This window comes from Podarcis melisellensis, assembly GCF_964234715.1.
Source record: "Podarcis melisellensis genome assembly, chromosome: 5".
Taxonomy (NCBI): Eukaryota; Metazoa; Chordata; class Lepidosauria; order Squamata; family Lacertidae; genus Podarcis; species Podarcis melisellensis.
Window position 1 is genome coordinate 45,808,270 of NC_138537.1, and position 15,916 is coordinate 45,824,185.

The following is a 15,916-nucleotide window of genomic DNA, read 5'->3' on the forward strand; positions in this document are numbered from 1 at the left end:
AGAATAAATGGGTGACTCTTGAGATTGAACAATAGATCTGTATCCCATCTCCTACAACATTTCTTCACATCCTTCTCTTACCAAGTTAAGGGAAAGTCACTTTCAGGAACTGTTTCTGGAACATAACCAGAGAGAAAACGGCTTCCCTGACGGAACGTGTTAATGCATTAGGGGTTAATTGTTCCTAAGAGCTCTTGAAACTTTTCAATTTGCATGGTACCTCTAAAGCCTAATTGCACTGTACTGTGCTAATCCGCAGAGGTATAAATAACCCTGAGACTAATAGGAGGGAGCGCAGTCATTTCCACTTACTGCGTACTTTTCAGGGTATTTAAGCCTTGAAAAAAACTTTTTTCCTTGTACCTAACAAGTGCAAATGACACAGTGATTATAGTATAGGCATAATTGCTGCACAATCTGGCTCTGCATAAATAATGTAACGAGCCAACAGAAATCCTCTACTAATGCTGAGAAGTGGCTGCAGTGTTTGAGCAGGGTAAAGGGAGAAAAAATGACAGCAGTACTGAACTTGGGGCCTTTCGGAGAGAGAAAGGAGGGACAGAAAACATTGGATTCAAAATGCAATTCTTCCTTTTCTGTGTGTGTAAGACTTAAAAACTGTGCAAAAATATTTGCTTAAATTAAAGATCAGAACTTTGTGTTTCTAAAATTACCTGGGAATATTCTTCATAGTGAAAGTTGCTCAAATACTGGAAATGTTTGGATAGTGATGCTTGGAAATGTCTGACAAGAGTCATTTTGTCATGCTCAAGGCTTGGCTAGATAGCTCAGTCTTAACCTCAAGATTAAGCTCCCCATGTTGGATAGAAAGAGTCCTGTATTGCAGGGGGTTGGACTAAATGACCCTAATGGTCCCTTTACACCCCACAAGTCTATGATTCTTCTGTTTGCAGAAGCTGCCCTTAGTAAGTTTTGAAGATCAGAGTGGTTTTGATTAGAGTAACTGGAATGCAGGAAAGAGAACATCTCAACTTTGAAATTGAGCGGAGGTTGAAAAGAATAGGACAATTCTCAGTAACAGGAGGTGAAAGGAGGTCAGCTAGCAAATCTACCCAGTCTGGATGATACGTTCATGGCAAATCATTCATACAGAGAATACTGTGTATAGCCTGGGCAGCCATGTCTTATTTCATGTCACTGTGTAGCTACTGCAGACCCAGGAGCTGTTAGTGAGAATCAGCAGCTATGCATGTGGAGAGCACAGTTCCTAGGAACCATCTCCCCTGCAAATCCATCCCTTGGGACATTTGGGAAGCATTGTGCAGAGACCAAAACAGCTGTTCCAATTTGCCTGAATAACTTGCAGGATGCAGGACACACAGACTGTCCAGTTGTGTAAGAATTCTTAACAAGACACTTATAGCTTCCAAACTGATTGACCGGGCAAAGTGGGAGTGTTCACTAGTCTGAAACTGCAATCGTTGGGTAACCACAGTAATAAAATGCATGCACTGGAGAGATGTGATAATTAATGTGAGGCCAGTGACACCGGATGGAGTGACTGCAGGGGCAGAGCATGGAGGGCTTCAGGGGAGGCTGCTAGCTGTACAGTTCTAACATCACAAACTTTCTTGGTGGGATGCTTGAGGAATTTAATTTCTGTGAAATCTGTCGTGAAGTGGCTGCTAATGTGTGGATTTGAAAGTAATTGTGCTTAAAATAGGATGGAAGGGACTCATGAATGAAAACATGTGGAATTGACACAGATCAGAAAAAGCATGAGCCATCCACCTATAGCTACTTGTGATAGACAATTCAGTGCATAACTTGTGACAAATTGCTGGTAGCAATTGGCAACACCATATTTAATAGGGATTCTATAAAAAAAAGGGATGTTCTTAATACTGTAACTTTGAATAAATCTAGTTCGTAAAATTTTATAACCAACTCTCTGGAGCACAGACCTTTTGTTGTTGTTATACTCCCATTACCTTATTTTTGCATTTTCGCTGCTGAATTTTTCTCTGTCTTCAGCCATTCACACATGACCACATGAATAAAGTACTGTGGAAACAAAGCAGTCTGCAAATAACACTTCTGCAATTGTAGGAACAATATCCTTTCTGCTGCACTCGCAGAAAGTAGGGCAAATTCTGTACTTTCTTTGCTCGCATGACACTTTCTCCATATGATCACATATACAGAGATGTGGAGCGATGGTGGCTAAGATAACCAGCACCCTCTTCCATGTATCATTTTGCGATCAGAATTCTGCTTTCCCAAAGCCCTGCGTTGGGCAGCATAATCTTCTGGTTTGGCTCTCCCTGCTGTGTGTGTGCCAGTAGCTAAAGTAGCATCGAGGGATGCAACATCTAGATTAACAAATTATGATACATACATGCCAATAAAGGGGGAATCTCTCTTTCTGAATATTTGCCAAAACATAATTAAAAAACAAGTGGTATTAGGACATCCTTTTTCTTTACTATGTAGAATATGTTGCGAATGCAGAGAATATGGTTTATAGAGCATGAAAAGCTATACTTTGCCTTTCTATTAAAAAAATGCGGCTAAGGACATCAAAATCCACAATAAAAAACTAATCCACATAAGAAATAAGCCATAACACAATAAAAATAGCTACAAATAAGATGAAAGCATATAAAAATGTCATCCAATTAAAAACATCATTAAATTAAAAACAAAGATTAAAAAATAGAGAAGAAGCATATCATTTCAGTAGGCAAAGCAGCTGTTTAAATGAAAAGGATTTTGCTTGCTGGTGAAAAGCCATCTAGAAGGGACTAAAAGCCTTTCTTAGAAGGGAGTTCCAAAGCCTGGAGGCAGCCGCTGAGAAGGTCATTTTTCGGCTTTCCATCAAGACAAGACAGGTGTTGGCAGAAAAGGGAGAACGACCTGTCAGCACCTGGGCAGGCTTGCATGGAAGGAAGCGGTCCTTTAGGTAACCTGGTCCCAAGCTATTAACTCTTGCAAAATGCTGCATCAAGGTTCTATTCTGACATTATTGCCATTGGTTCTTACAGCTGGAAAACAGCAGTTGTGTTGTTATTACTGCCACAGGGTGGATAAATTGCTCAGTCCTCCTTCTCTTTTTCCTTTTCAGTGATTTAGTGAGGGCCTGATCAGAGTCCAGTCACTGCAGTCTCAACAACTGACACTGCGCTAGTACTTGGCTTGGGTCCTGTCACTCTCCTGAAAGGGAGTGCTTTTATCAAACACCAGCCTTGGAGCCACAATGTACTTTCACAGGAATGGAGGTGCTGACAGGGCTGGGCCCAGGGTGTGTGTTAGGGTCGCCATTTGTACCAGAAAATTCTGGTAATGTCTGGGATTTCGTCTATTTCCCCATCGGAAGCTGAAGGTCTGTGCATTAGTGTTGTTGCCTCCTAGACGGCGATTTCGGAAGCCTGCTTACTCCTTGAAATATGGCAACCCTGGTGTGTGTGTGTGTGTGTGTGTGTGTGTGTGTGAGAGAGAGAGAGAGAGAGAGAGAGAGAGAGAGACAGACAGAGAATAGTCACTGGCACTGAGTACCAGCATCTCTGTTTTTGCTGCCCATTGTAGCCATTTGTGCTGGCACCCACAACACTTTTTTCTCTTTTATTAATATATGAGTACATGCACCTTATATTTTTTTAAAATAAAAAGCATTGCCTGGGCCATGACATATTCTGCCAGAAGGAGGTAGCCAACATGGTGCCATCCAGATGTGAATTTTAGCCCCCATCATTCCCAGTCAACATGGCCGCTGATCATGGAAGATGGGACAGGAATTGTAGTCCACAGCACCTGGAGGCACCATGTTGGCTTCTTTGTCTTAGACCAACAGTGTTTAGAAGATCTTCTCCAATCCTTTTAGAGGATGGAACAGGACTGGAAATGTCCCAAAGTATTCTCCAATCTCTCCTGACTTTACAGTAGTTTCTGCATCCAAAGTTCAGACAGAGGTATCCAATGGACCTCTGGGTACAATAGAGAAACTTTAAAAAAATAGGAAGCTGTGCAGATGTATAAAAGACAACCTAATTCCAGCACCAGACTACACAGGCAGATACATTAATAAAGATCAGGGGAGCAGTTAAATAAAAAATAATTAAAAATTGCATTTGAACTATTTTGCTAACAACTTATATAACAACTTGTTATATGGGGGAGGGGCGGAATAGGCAACATGCCTGTTTAAATGCTCTGGGTCATGATCAGGACAGAGTAGGATATCTCCTCACCTTCTTTGCTTGTGACAGGTGTTTATTTTGTTATTAATATTTTATTGATTTTTTTAAAAAATGCAAACATGCAATTCACAGTACTGGGCACACGCCCTCTCAGCAAATGTACATAAATATCTCATATATTTTGGAAGTTCCCAGTATTGTAAAGAAATGTAGTGAATGGCAACAATTCAGCGTTACACTGTCCCTGCATCTAAAAATCCTCCTCTCTGTAAACTGATCCCTCCTTACTTTGCCCTTTGCCTTTCCCAATGTGTATATGAGCTTCAGTCAATGAGTACTAAGTTTGGCAAGAAGGGAGAACCGCAAGGAAGACTGGACAAAGGAAGAAAAGACATGGGGAGAGGAGAAAGAGGATATGTATCTCAGAGGTAGAGCACCTGATTGGACTGCAAAAGGTTCCAGGTTCAATCATTTCTAGGAAGGGCTGCGGGGGACCACTGTCTGAAATCTTGGAGAGCTGTTGACAATATTCAGTTAGTTAGACCAATGCTTTGACTTGGTATAAGGCAGCCTCTTAAAGAAAGGACCCACCCTAATTTTGGGGTAATTGTTAGCTTAAGTTTCTTACCTTAAGGGCTGAGAGATTTCAGCTAGGTAGAAGACCCCACTTGAGCTTATGACAAGCCATTCCTAATCCTCCTTCCGGGCCCCTTATGGGGTCCCCCTTACAATGCTAATTGCCCTATGCCATTGAGCCCAAATGAAACAATGGCAATACAATGTTAAGCCTTAACTGAGGGAGAGACGAAACCCCTCCTCTCGAACCACAGTGCCAATTGAAGTTGAGAGAGAGCGTGAGAACTTCTGGCCCTGTCAACCAGTGACCCAAGTAGCTCATTTGAGGCTCCAACACAAGGCAGGTTCAGAAGCTCACGAAGAAGAGAAGAAGAGTTTGGATTTGATATCCTGCTTTATCACTATCTGAAGGAGTCTCAAAGCGGCTAACATTCTCCTTTCCCTTCCTCCCCCACAACAAACACTCTGTGAGGTGAGCGGGGCTGAGAGACTGCAGAGAAGTGTGACTAGCCCAAGATCACCCAGCAGCTGCATGTGGAGGAGCAGAGATGCAAACCCGGTTCCCCAGATTACGAATCTACCGCTCTTAACCACTACACCACACTGGCTCTCACGAGGCAAAATGACCTTGAATCCATGTGACTGAGGCCTCAACCCCTCCTCTCTCTAGTGAGATCCCGTGGGATTACCCCATCCCACAAGATCCTGCAAGAGCCCAGCAGGGAGTCAGAACACTATCTCACCACTGCTTCCTAGGCCACATGCCACTGGGCAAAGCCACACTGCACACAATCTCACCTGAAATGGAGCTTTGTATCAATCTACATAGAAATCAATGAATTCTTGCCATGCTTCTGTGAATTAAGTTTTTAATTAGGTTTACACCACTATTGTGTAGTGTCAGGTTAGGAATGGATTGCCATGGTTCAAATCTCTCACTTGGTCATGAAGCTCACCTTGGACTAGTCACTGCCTCTCAGCCTAACCTACCTCACATGGTTGTGGATTTTTTCTTTGTCTTTTGATTAAATGAGAACCATGTATACCACCTTGGTTGCAATAAATGCATACTGTTACTTAATAGATGTGTAGATATTTATTTATACTGTGGGCCACAATTGGGGTATTCTGAATTACAATCTAGCTGCTTTCCATTTTATTTGGCTCCCTCCATTTTTTATATATTTAAGGATGAGTTAGTTGGCCTTATTCTTGTCTTGATGCCAATATACTCGTGTTTCCTCTTGCTCATACTTTCTAAATTCAATACCACTTTCTGCCAAGGTGCTTAAAATTGTAGAGATTTTGCCTCACTGTGCTGGCAAACCTTATAAAACACTGAATCCCAGACATATATTTTTCTCCAAGGTAGAGATTCTAACGCTTATTCGTGTTTCTAAATGCAATTATGAAGTTTTGTCTAATCCTTTTTGTATGGAAACGAATCTGGCAGATGGCAGTCATGACAAGATTACATCCCTGAGCAATGCTAGTGCTCTCTTCTTTATTATTAAGCTAACAATGGATATTATGCTGCCATTTTCATGCTCACACAATATAAATTTTCCTCCAGCAAATCTCAGACGTACCTAAAATAGGTAGATTGCTTTCAACCTAGAAGGTGCCTTGACATAAGTTTTGACTGATTTCCATTTTTGGTGTAAGGATTTTGAAGAACCCAAAGTTTCTCCGTGGAATTAAAATAGTGTGGCGGTCTGATCTTGTGCAGAAAAGTTTCTGCTACCCTGCACTTACATTCATGTCAGCCGCTTGGTATCCTGTGGGGAAGGGGAAGGTGGAGGAAGTGAGAAGATGTGGAAAACTACAAAGGTGTAGGATTAATATTTAATAGTGTCTAGTTCAAGTTTGTTCAAGTATTTGAACAAATATGGAAGGAACTGTAATAGACCTGCTGGGTTTAACTATCACTCTTCTTCAGGGGATCAATTCAATACCCAATAAAAATACTAGTTTAAAAAAAATAAAGAAATGAGTTACAGGAGAATAGCCCTTGATAAATCTCTGAGAAGACCAGTGTGTTGGTCTAGATGGGACATTGGCCTGATCCAATAGGGTCTTCTTAAGTGAAATATTTTCTCCTCATTTCCTTTGGACTTTAAGAGAAGAACTGGTGTAATTCTTCCCCTGAAGCAGAGGGATGCCTGCAACGCATTGGGATTGTCATGTTTTATACCTTATTTTAAGTCTCACATTCTTAAAATATTAACATTCCACCTGTGTGGTCTCTCTCTCTCTCTCTCTCTCTCTCTCTCTCTCTCTCTCTCTCTCTCTCTCTCTCATATGATTGGGTGTGGCAATGGGTTTTGACCTTGACATATCAAATGTGTTAACCCTTTTAAAATTTCATGTTGGAATGGATCATGGAGAGAGAAATCCAGTACCCCATCAATAATTTGCCACCCACAGGACATTTTCCAATTGCTTCATGACGAGCACTCTAATGCTTCATGCTGGATTATGTTGATTTATTTTGTGTGTGTGCTTTATTTTACATTTTAAAAAACAACCAATGGAAAAGTTGCAAACATGTACTGCGATTTGGAGAATGATTTCTCACATTCTCTGAAGAAGATCATTGTGGGATTGAAATGCATCAGGACAAATGATTTTCCAAGTAGTATTATGTCTTTTTACACTGCTGGAGTGGGGTGCATAGGGTTGTTAGCCCAGTGGCTGGTTGTTTCTGTCTCCAGGGAGGACAGAGTAGGAACAGTCACAGGAAATGAGAACTATAGTCATGGTTGCAACCAGTACAAATAATGCATGTTTTCTTAGCGTCCAAATCAGAAAAAGAATTTACAGTGGTGCCCCGCAAGACGAATGCCTCGCAAGACGGAAAACCCGCAAGACAAAAGGGTTTTCCGTTTGCGAGTTGCTTCGCAAGACGAATTTCCTTATGGGCTTGCTTCGCAAGAAGAAACCCCATAGGGAAATCTCCAGGGACCTCTTTTAAATGCTGGCGGTGGGGAGCAAAGCCTTTCCCCCCCTCCGGCCTTCAGAAGAGGTCCAGGAAGGCCGGCGGGGGCCGAAAGGCTTTGCTCCCCACCGCCAGCATTTTAAAAGCAGCGCGTTTCTCCGCTGTCCTGGACGGCTTTTGAAGGCAGGCGGTGGGGGAGCAAAGACTTTCGACCCCGCCCGCCTTCAGAAGAGGTCCAGGACCTCTTCTGAAGGCCGGCGGGGGGCAAAGGTCTTTGCTCCCTCCTGCCTGCCTTCCCGGGAGAGCGGAGAAACGCAGCCCGGCTTTTGAAGGCAGGCGGGGGGAGCAAAGACTTTCGCCCCCCGCCGGCCTTCAGAAGAGGTCCAGGATGTCTTCTGAAGGCGGGCGGGGGGCAAAAGTCTTTGCTCCCCTCTGCCTGCCTTAGCGGGAGAGCGGAGAAACGCAGCACGTTTCTCCGCTGTCCCGGACGGCTTTTGAAGGCAGGCGGGGGGGAGCAAAGACTTTCGCCCCCCGCCCGCCTTCAGAAGAGGTCCCAGGGTTTTTTAAAATGCTGGCGGGCAGCAGCGAAGGCTTCGCTGCCGCCCGCCAACATTTTAAAATCGACCCGGACAGCGGAGAAGTCCTCCGCTGTCCCGGGTTTTTTTAAAATGCTGGGGGTGGGAAGAAAAGCCTTGTCCCCCCCCCAGCCTTCAGAAGAGGTCGGGGGGCAGACTGTCCCCGGACCTGGTCTGAAGGCGGTTTCCATAGGAACGCATTGATTGATTTTCAATGCATTCCTAAGGGAAACCGTGCTTTGCAAGACAAAAAACTCGCAAGACGAAAAAACTTGCGGAACGAATTAATTTCGTCTTGGGAGGCACCACTGTAAGATGCTGCAGAAGATGGTAAACTAGATTTCTCTGTTATCCACCAGGTATTAGAACAGGCTTCCTCAACCTCGGCCCTCCAGATGTTTTTGGCCTACAACTCCCATGATCCCTAGTTAGCAGAACCAGTGGTCAGAGATGATGGGAATTGTAGTCTCAAAACATCTGGAGGGCCAAGTTTGAGGAAGCCTGTATTAGAAGGATCTGATCAGTATTTGATGCTGGGTTGTTGTTTTTTGTCAGTCCTCAATGATGCATAACCCCCCCCCCCCAATTTGCATTGTGTTTCCTTTTAATTTAATCCTTTACAAAAGGCTTTCCAAGACTTTAGCTTGCAGCGTCTTTGCTTTAATCTATTTACAAAAGGGGAAGGCAGACCTCCTCTTTGAAACCTTCCTGTTTCAGTGCCAAATTAAGATATTTAAAGATCCAGTTTTCTGTTCTACTCACGGGTAGTTGTTTAAAGTCCAATTGTCCACAGGAAAAAGTCAGCACTCTCCGGCAACAGCAATGCGGCTTTACTCCGTGAAAGAAGCATTCAATTCGAAGCACCGCGCTGCTCACCCCACGTCGCTCCGGATCCCCGAAACCAGGTTTCCCCGCGAGTAGGGGAGGCACAAAAGGTGCCAGCCGAATCCCACATCCACAGGCTTCTTCCGCCTGTGGTTTTTAGTGGGTCTCTGCCTTCGCCGTGGCGGCCAGACCCTGATTTTCACGGAGCGAGTTCCTCCCAATCAGAGGAATTCTGCCATTGCCAGAGGCGCTAACCCAGAAGTGTTTTTCGATGCATAATTGATTACTCCCCCCCAATTTGCATTGTTTTTCCTTTGCATTGCAATGAGTGGTGTAGATTGTAGAACATAACAATAATGTAACTAATTACATAAAATTCTGCCGCAGCAGCTAAACTGCAGCAGAATGGAAGCAATTCTGCATGTGATGAACATGGGTTGGAACGTAAATGGGTCCCTTCTCACATCCTTAGAAGCTGTGAATTTGTTGTGGAACCTGAACACCCCCAAGAACACTTCTGTAAAGAATATCAAAGTTTTTGGGTTTTTTTAAATCCACACACATTTTTTCCTTCCTTAGGAGTAAAAAAAAGTTGATGTCATATATATACTTAAGATGTCACCTCTTCTAGCAAACCGTAATGGCAATATAGCATCAGGCAGAGTAATGCAGGCAAGGCACAGAAGTCTGTTGGTCGCACCCACAAAGGTAGAAATATAGCAATTAAAAACTATCTATCTGCATTCTATAAAGGGTTATAGATTTGAACTTCACCATTGGTCTCTGCCCTTTATTAAAATACCTTCACTGTCAAGTCACATGAAAGTCTTTTAGAGTTTCACAGGTCAAACTCCCAGGTGGTCCATTTGTTTTGTCATCTAATTGCTCTATTGATGACCTTTCTGCGGGCCGGCAACTTTATACGATGCAGATCTCTCTCTCTCTTTTTTTGGATTTATTAATTCTTTTTTGTTTTGCCAAGAAAGCTCTGAGACTAATTGCCGAGACTTCCCAGAAGATATTAGTTTACAAATTTTAATGACACTCATGATTTATTAATGCACTTCCCTTGCATCTGCTCATCTCTATTCTTGGTGGAATTCCTGCTGAATCCAAGTGAATTAATAAAAACAAAACTGCAGATTGTAATGGTGTTTTAGCTTGGCTGTTAATTAAAAGCTTTCTGCCCCTATTCACTCTTTATTTCCTTTTTTCTCCTCCCCTCCCCGCCTTCAAATGCACTAGTCTCTAAAGACCAGGCAAGCATGAACTGGCAAAGCAGGTTCTACGTCGGGATCACAATCAATATTATTGTGTTTTCTGAGCTTTCCACCCATACCTAAAACACAGTGTTGAAGATGTTGCTTTGTACATGATTAATTTGCATGGGTTGTCACTGTCATTGGAAGTGTAATGTAGCATGGAATTACCCAGTTGTACATGTGCAATTCATAGCTGTAGGCATGATGTTATGTTTTGAGATACTTGGAAAAGATGTCATGTGTAATCCCTTTTCCTATATTAAATAAAAGAATAAGGAATGTTCTTAATCTAAATGAAATTGATGGCCTGACCTACCCAATAGTATAGACTTTGAGCCTACAAATCCTTTGAGCCCAAGTGTGTCCATTTCCATGGCAGCTTAATGCTTGTGGGTGAAGCCACCCAACGCCCACCAATCTGAAACAGAACCTTGGTCTACATTCAGAGGACCATTTGGTAAAGTCAGAAGAAATGAGACTTGTGGTGAGAACTATGAAATCAACAGGTCACCTTGTGCAGTGCCAGATTTATGTATAAGCTAAACATCCTATAGCTGAGGGCATCACTCTCTTGGGGCCCAAAAAAAAATTAAAGGAAAAAAACCCACTGGGTGTACATCTCCAAAATTTAAGATAAAAAACAAATAAAATAAAACCTACATACAGCAAACAGTGTTTGTGTTGTGTAGGCTCCTGTGATGTAAGTAATGGGCCCTGCCTGCTAGCCTGCTCCCTAAAATACCACTGGTTTGCTCATTTCTATATATAGGGTGCAAATGGCTTTAGATACCTGTTAGGTCCATAAATTACCATATAGCATATATTCAACACAAAAACAGCAACAATTTGTTGTTGACATACGACAGCTGGACATATAAAGGGCCCCATTATCTTCAGTAGCTTAGGGCCTCATCAAACCTAAACCCGGCCCTGACCTTGCGCTCAGAGATATCTCTCTCCCAACACCCTGTGTTCCTAATACAGTCGCATAACATTTGCATAAATAATTGTGCAACTGTTTTTTTTCGCTTTTGAAAGTTGATAACTGTGAGTGGAAGAGTGTTGGGGATGTGTTTAAATGTGTAAGGGCAGTGGTTGGTGGATATGGGTGGGTATGGGGAAGGTGAGGAATAAATCAAGAAGTGTTGTGTTTTCTCTTGAGTCTTAACTACCGAATTCAGGCTCAAACAGGTGGGGTAAACTATTTATTCATAAGGTTCTGTACAGTTCTTTGGCAGGGCTCTTAACACAGACATATATGGTAATCTAGGGGATGGAAAGAAGGGAGGGTCTGGAGATATGTTTTACAAATGTAACAGTGAACAGTTTACCATGCCTGAATACATGAATGGGAAGTGTGTATACATGTAAGAGGATATGGGAGGTGTGCAGGGAGATGTACCCAAAGAGGTAGGGTAGAATACTTCTAGAAAACTGCCTCCTTGGCTTATGAAAAGTAGCAAGATTGAATTCAGGAGTTGCTTTGCAGCCAAGAACATGCTGCTGTAGTAGACCCTCTGAGTATTGCTACAGTTGCTATCTCAGCAAAGGTGCATCTGTTAGTAGGACCCCTCCATTCCATCTGCTTGCTGTCATTTGCAGCAGTAATTCTATTGCTTTCATTAATGAGCATTTAATATGTCTTGGGCTGTCTCATAAGACTTTTTAAATTTTGCCTACACTGAAAATCAGAAAACCTTGTTCAAAACAGTGAGGTTTGATGAATTGGTTTTGGCTCTGTCTTTAGCCCTCTGATTTGTTATGATTGCTTTCCCTGCAATTACTCAGTTGTTCCTCATACACATATGTAATATGTATATCTTTTTAGCAGTATCGGCTATGGCACTACCAAACCTTCTTTGGTGCTTTGTAAAGTTGTCCAATTTGGCTTGGGCCAATTCAGAGGCAGCTGAATTTGGAGGTCAGGGTCTGCTTTGTTCCTCCTACCCCATTCACTATAGGGAATTTAAAAAACACATATTTAACCATCTTCTGTTTGACAGAAGTGGATGAAATTTGCAAGCTTAGTGATCAATTTAGACCAGGGGTCAGCAACCTTTTTCAGCCATGGGTCGGTCCACCATCCCTCAGACCATGTGGTGGGCCAGACTATACTTTGGGGGGGGGGGGAATGAACGAATTCCTATGCCCCACAAATAACCCAGAGATTAATTTTAAATAAAAGCACACATTCTACTCATGTAAAAACATGCTGATTCCCGGACCGTCTGTGGGCCAGATTGAGAAGGCAATTGGGCCGCATCCAGCCCTTGGGCCTTAGTTTGTCTACCCCTGATTTAGACTGAATAAAGCTTGTCAAATTACAGGTAAATTGGTCAAAGGACTTTTGCTCTAGACACCCCCCTTCAAATCTCAAAAAGGACATATTTTTGTAATCATACACCGTAAATATACTCTATATTTAAATTGAAGTCATGGTATCCTCTTTTGAGTATTGGATCTTGCAAATTTCAGAAGGAAAGATGAAGTGGTCTTCCTGCAATGGCAGCCATTAGAGTTTTAGAATGGGAGCCACTTAATCTCCAATACTATTTTGTGGGCAATTGACCTGAAAAATTGCAGGCATTAGGTAGATGACCCTGAGTAAGAAACCTGTCAAGTTGCAGACAAATAGATCCAAGGGGTTTTGTGGTAGGCACCTTTAAAATTGGCAGGATTGGTGAGCAATGTGAGCAAGGGCACAGCCCCTAGTATAATGAGACTCCCTATATATCACATGCTATCCTGGCTCTTATCCTTTTATTGTTAGAGACTACTACTACTAATGTAGCTATTTAGATCAATAGTTTAGCTGCTTGTTTTTCAGCCAAGATGGCATCTGTTACATGCAAGTGTTTTCTGACAATGAGTGCTGGCAGTCTGATCTTCCCAGCCCAATGAACAATGATCCCATTTATCATATGCACAAGACCAATTGAATAACACTGCTTTCAGTACCTGGCTAAGTTTTCTGAAAACAGTTGAGAAATTACCTTTTTATTGGATCATCACTTTTGAACTGTTATATACAACAACTTTTCTGTGAAACATGCACTCTGCAAGGAAAAATAATTATCACTCTGAGAAGCCATTCTAAAAAAACAATGGGGGTTCAATGTGCATAAGCCTAGGGTTCAAATTGCAGCACAGACTAGACTAAAATTGCACTGAGTTCCAATTTTCTTAAGTCTAATCAATGATAGTTGTTGTAACAATTAATGAGACAGGAAGTGTTAAATACTTTGCCTATGCAAAGTCCTATGCAGTGCCCAAGCCACTGCAGATTAGCAGGTGCAAGTTCTATAAAGCATTTAATCAGTAATGTAATAACAGAATAGTAGCCTTACACAATTGTTGGCACCTAATCACCAGTCAGGCTAATGTCATTTTCCTTCAGATTTTTGTACAAACCTGCATTAAAAGGGGTGTATTTGGAATAAAATAATTTAGAACTTCACATATGTTAATATTTAATTACATATTTAAAGATGATTGTGTGTGTGGATTTAAAATCCGTAGGTGAATGCGAAATGGCTGGGTTGATATCTGGATTGTGTTAGGAACCAAAAGGACTAAAAGTAGGCAAACGTTCTCTTGAAGTTCTGAATAAAATGATCTGACACACAAGATTATGGTTCATGCAATGAAACTGTAAAAATCAGACCTGCCATTTTCCGCTAGGGTTTTTGTTCTGGCTGTTTGATGCAGAGTTTCTTTGTATAACAGCAGCTGTAAATGTTAAATAGGTAATCCTGCGTAAGTGTCCCCTGATGATTCAAGGAAAGTTACATGAAAAATTAGAGTTGCCGGCTTTTGGCACATCACAGGAGTGGGTCATGAACAATTAGTTTATAGCTTGGCAAAAAACATTCCCTTTCAATAAGTGAAATAAGTCCTGCCTGTCTAGTGTTCTCTAGCAGGGATGTATTCCTGATGACTTCCCTCTCCCACATTTAATAGAAAGTTGGAAGGGACCCCTGGGGTCACTTAGTTCAACCCCCCGCAATGCAGGCATCTCAGCTAAAGGATCCCAGACAGATGGCCATCCAACATCTGCTTAAAACTTCCAGGGAAGGAGACTCCACCACCTTCTACTGCCAAACAGCTCTTATAGTCAAAAAGTTCTTCCTGGTGCTTAGTTAGAATCTCCTTTCTTGTAACTTGAAGACATTGGTTTGGGTCCTACCCTCCAGAGCAGAAGAAAACATGCTTGCTCAATCTTCTATGCGACAGCCCTTCAGATATCTGAGGATGGTTATCATATCTCTTCTCAGTCTCCTCTTTTCCAAGCTAAGCATACCCAGTCCCCTCAACTGCTCCTCATAAGGCTTGGTTTCCAGATGCTTGATCATCTTGGTTATCCTCCTCTGCACATGTAACGGCTTGTCAATATTCTTCGTATATTGTGGTGCCCAGAACTAGACACGGTTTTGCAGGTGGGGGCTGACCAAGGCAGAATAGAGTGGTGATATTACTTCCCTTGGACACTATATTTCTGCTGATGCAGCCTAGAATAGAATTAGCTTTCTTTGCTGCTGTATCACACTGTTGACTCATATTAGTACTAAACCTTGTTGATTTACTGATTGAGCTGCTTTAAAATGTAGTTTTTATATATTGTAGTTAAGGGAGATGAAAAGAGACCATTAGGATGGGGAAAGCCTTGAATGTGTTTAAATTCAAAAGGGGTAGCAGTCTGCATGTAATAATATATATCTTTCAATTTACCATGAACTTTTGCTCTCTGTATCCTTCTGTTGGAAAAATGTGCTTACGATTTCACAAACATGGGAGTTCGAGGCAGAACCAGATAGTGATTCTGCGTGGCAATTGCCTTGCATTATGAAAACTAATTTTGGTGCATAGTTCTCTTACTTGCTGTGGCTTCTAGATGATCAGGTTCAGACAAGCAGCCGTTACAAATTCAGAAAATATGTTAAAGCCCTTCAGGGATGCTTGGGTTAACTGTTCCTGCTGTTGCATCTGATAATCCCTGTCTGCCATTAACACATTTGGTGCATGTGATTGAAGGCTCTACATTCCCAGGGCCGTTTTTTAACTGGGGGTGCAAGGGGTGCATGGCAGCCAGGTGCTGAATTCTAGGGGGTGCCTGGTGTCCGCTGCTGAGGCCACCTAAGCTCTTAACTATCTACCTGTTACAAAATAATAAATAATTTTGATCAAGCTAGAAAAACAAAATACATATATACCTAGGTATTACTGAAATGTATACCTACTGTTTCACTAAAGGACTTTTGACTTTGCGCGCTCATTTACCAAAGACGCGCCACTCCAGCAGTGGCACTTGTCATTCACAATGGCAGCGCTTGTCAGGACATAAACAAAGGATAAGGCGTAAGTGTGGTGCCTGACATAAGCATAACAAAAGTTAATTTGGGGGCTAAACTAAATTTGGGGGTCCTGGGCGGATCTTTGCACCGCGGCAGCGCGTATGCTAAAGACAGCGCTGCACATCCCACTCACTTCCTAAAGGCCACAGATAGCTGAAGACCAAAGGCCTGGTTAGAGAGGAAAGGTTTTTCCTGGAACCTACATATATATAATGATGGTGCCAGGTGAGCC

At 42.3% G+C, this 15,916-nt stretch overlaps 1 protein-coding gene across 1 annotated transcript in view; it reads left to right on the plus strand.

The window, feature by feature from the left end:
• The window catches only part of SORCS3 (sortilin related VPS10 domain containing receptor 3), a 399,928-nt gene that overhangs the window by 138,867 nt on the left and 245,145 nt on the right, over positions 1–15,916 (plus strand). The gene's annotated exons all lie outside the window — the stretch shown is intronic.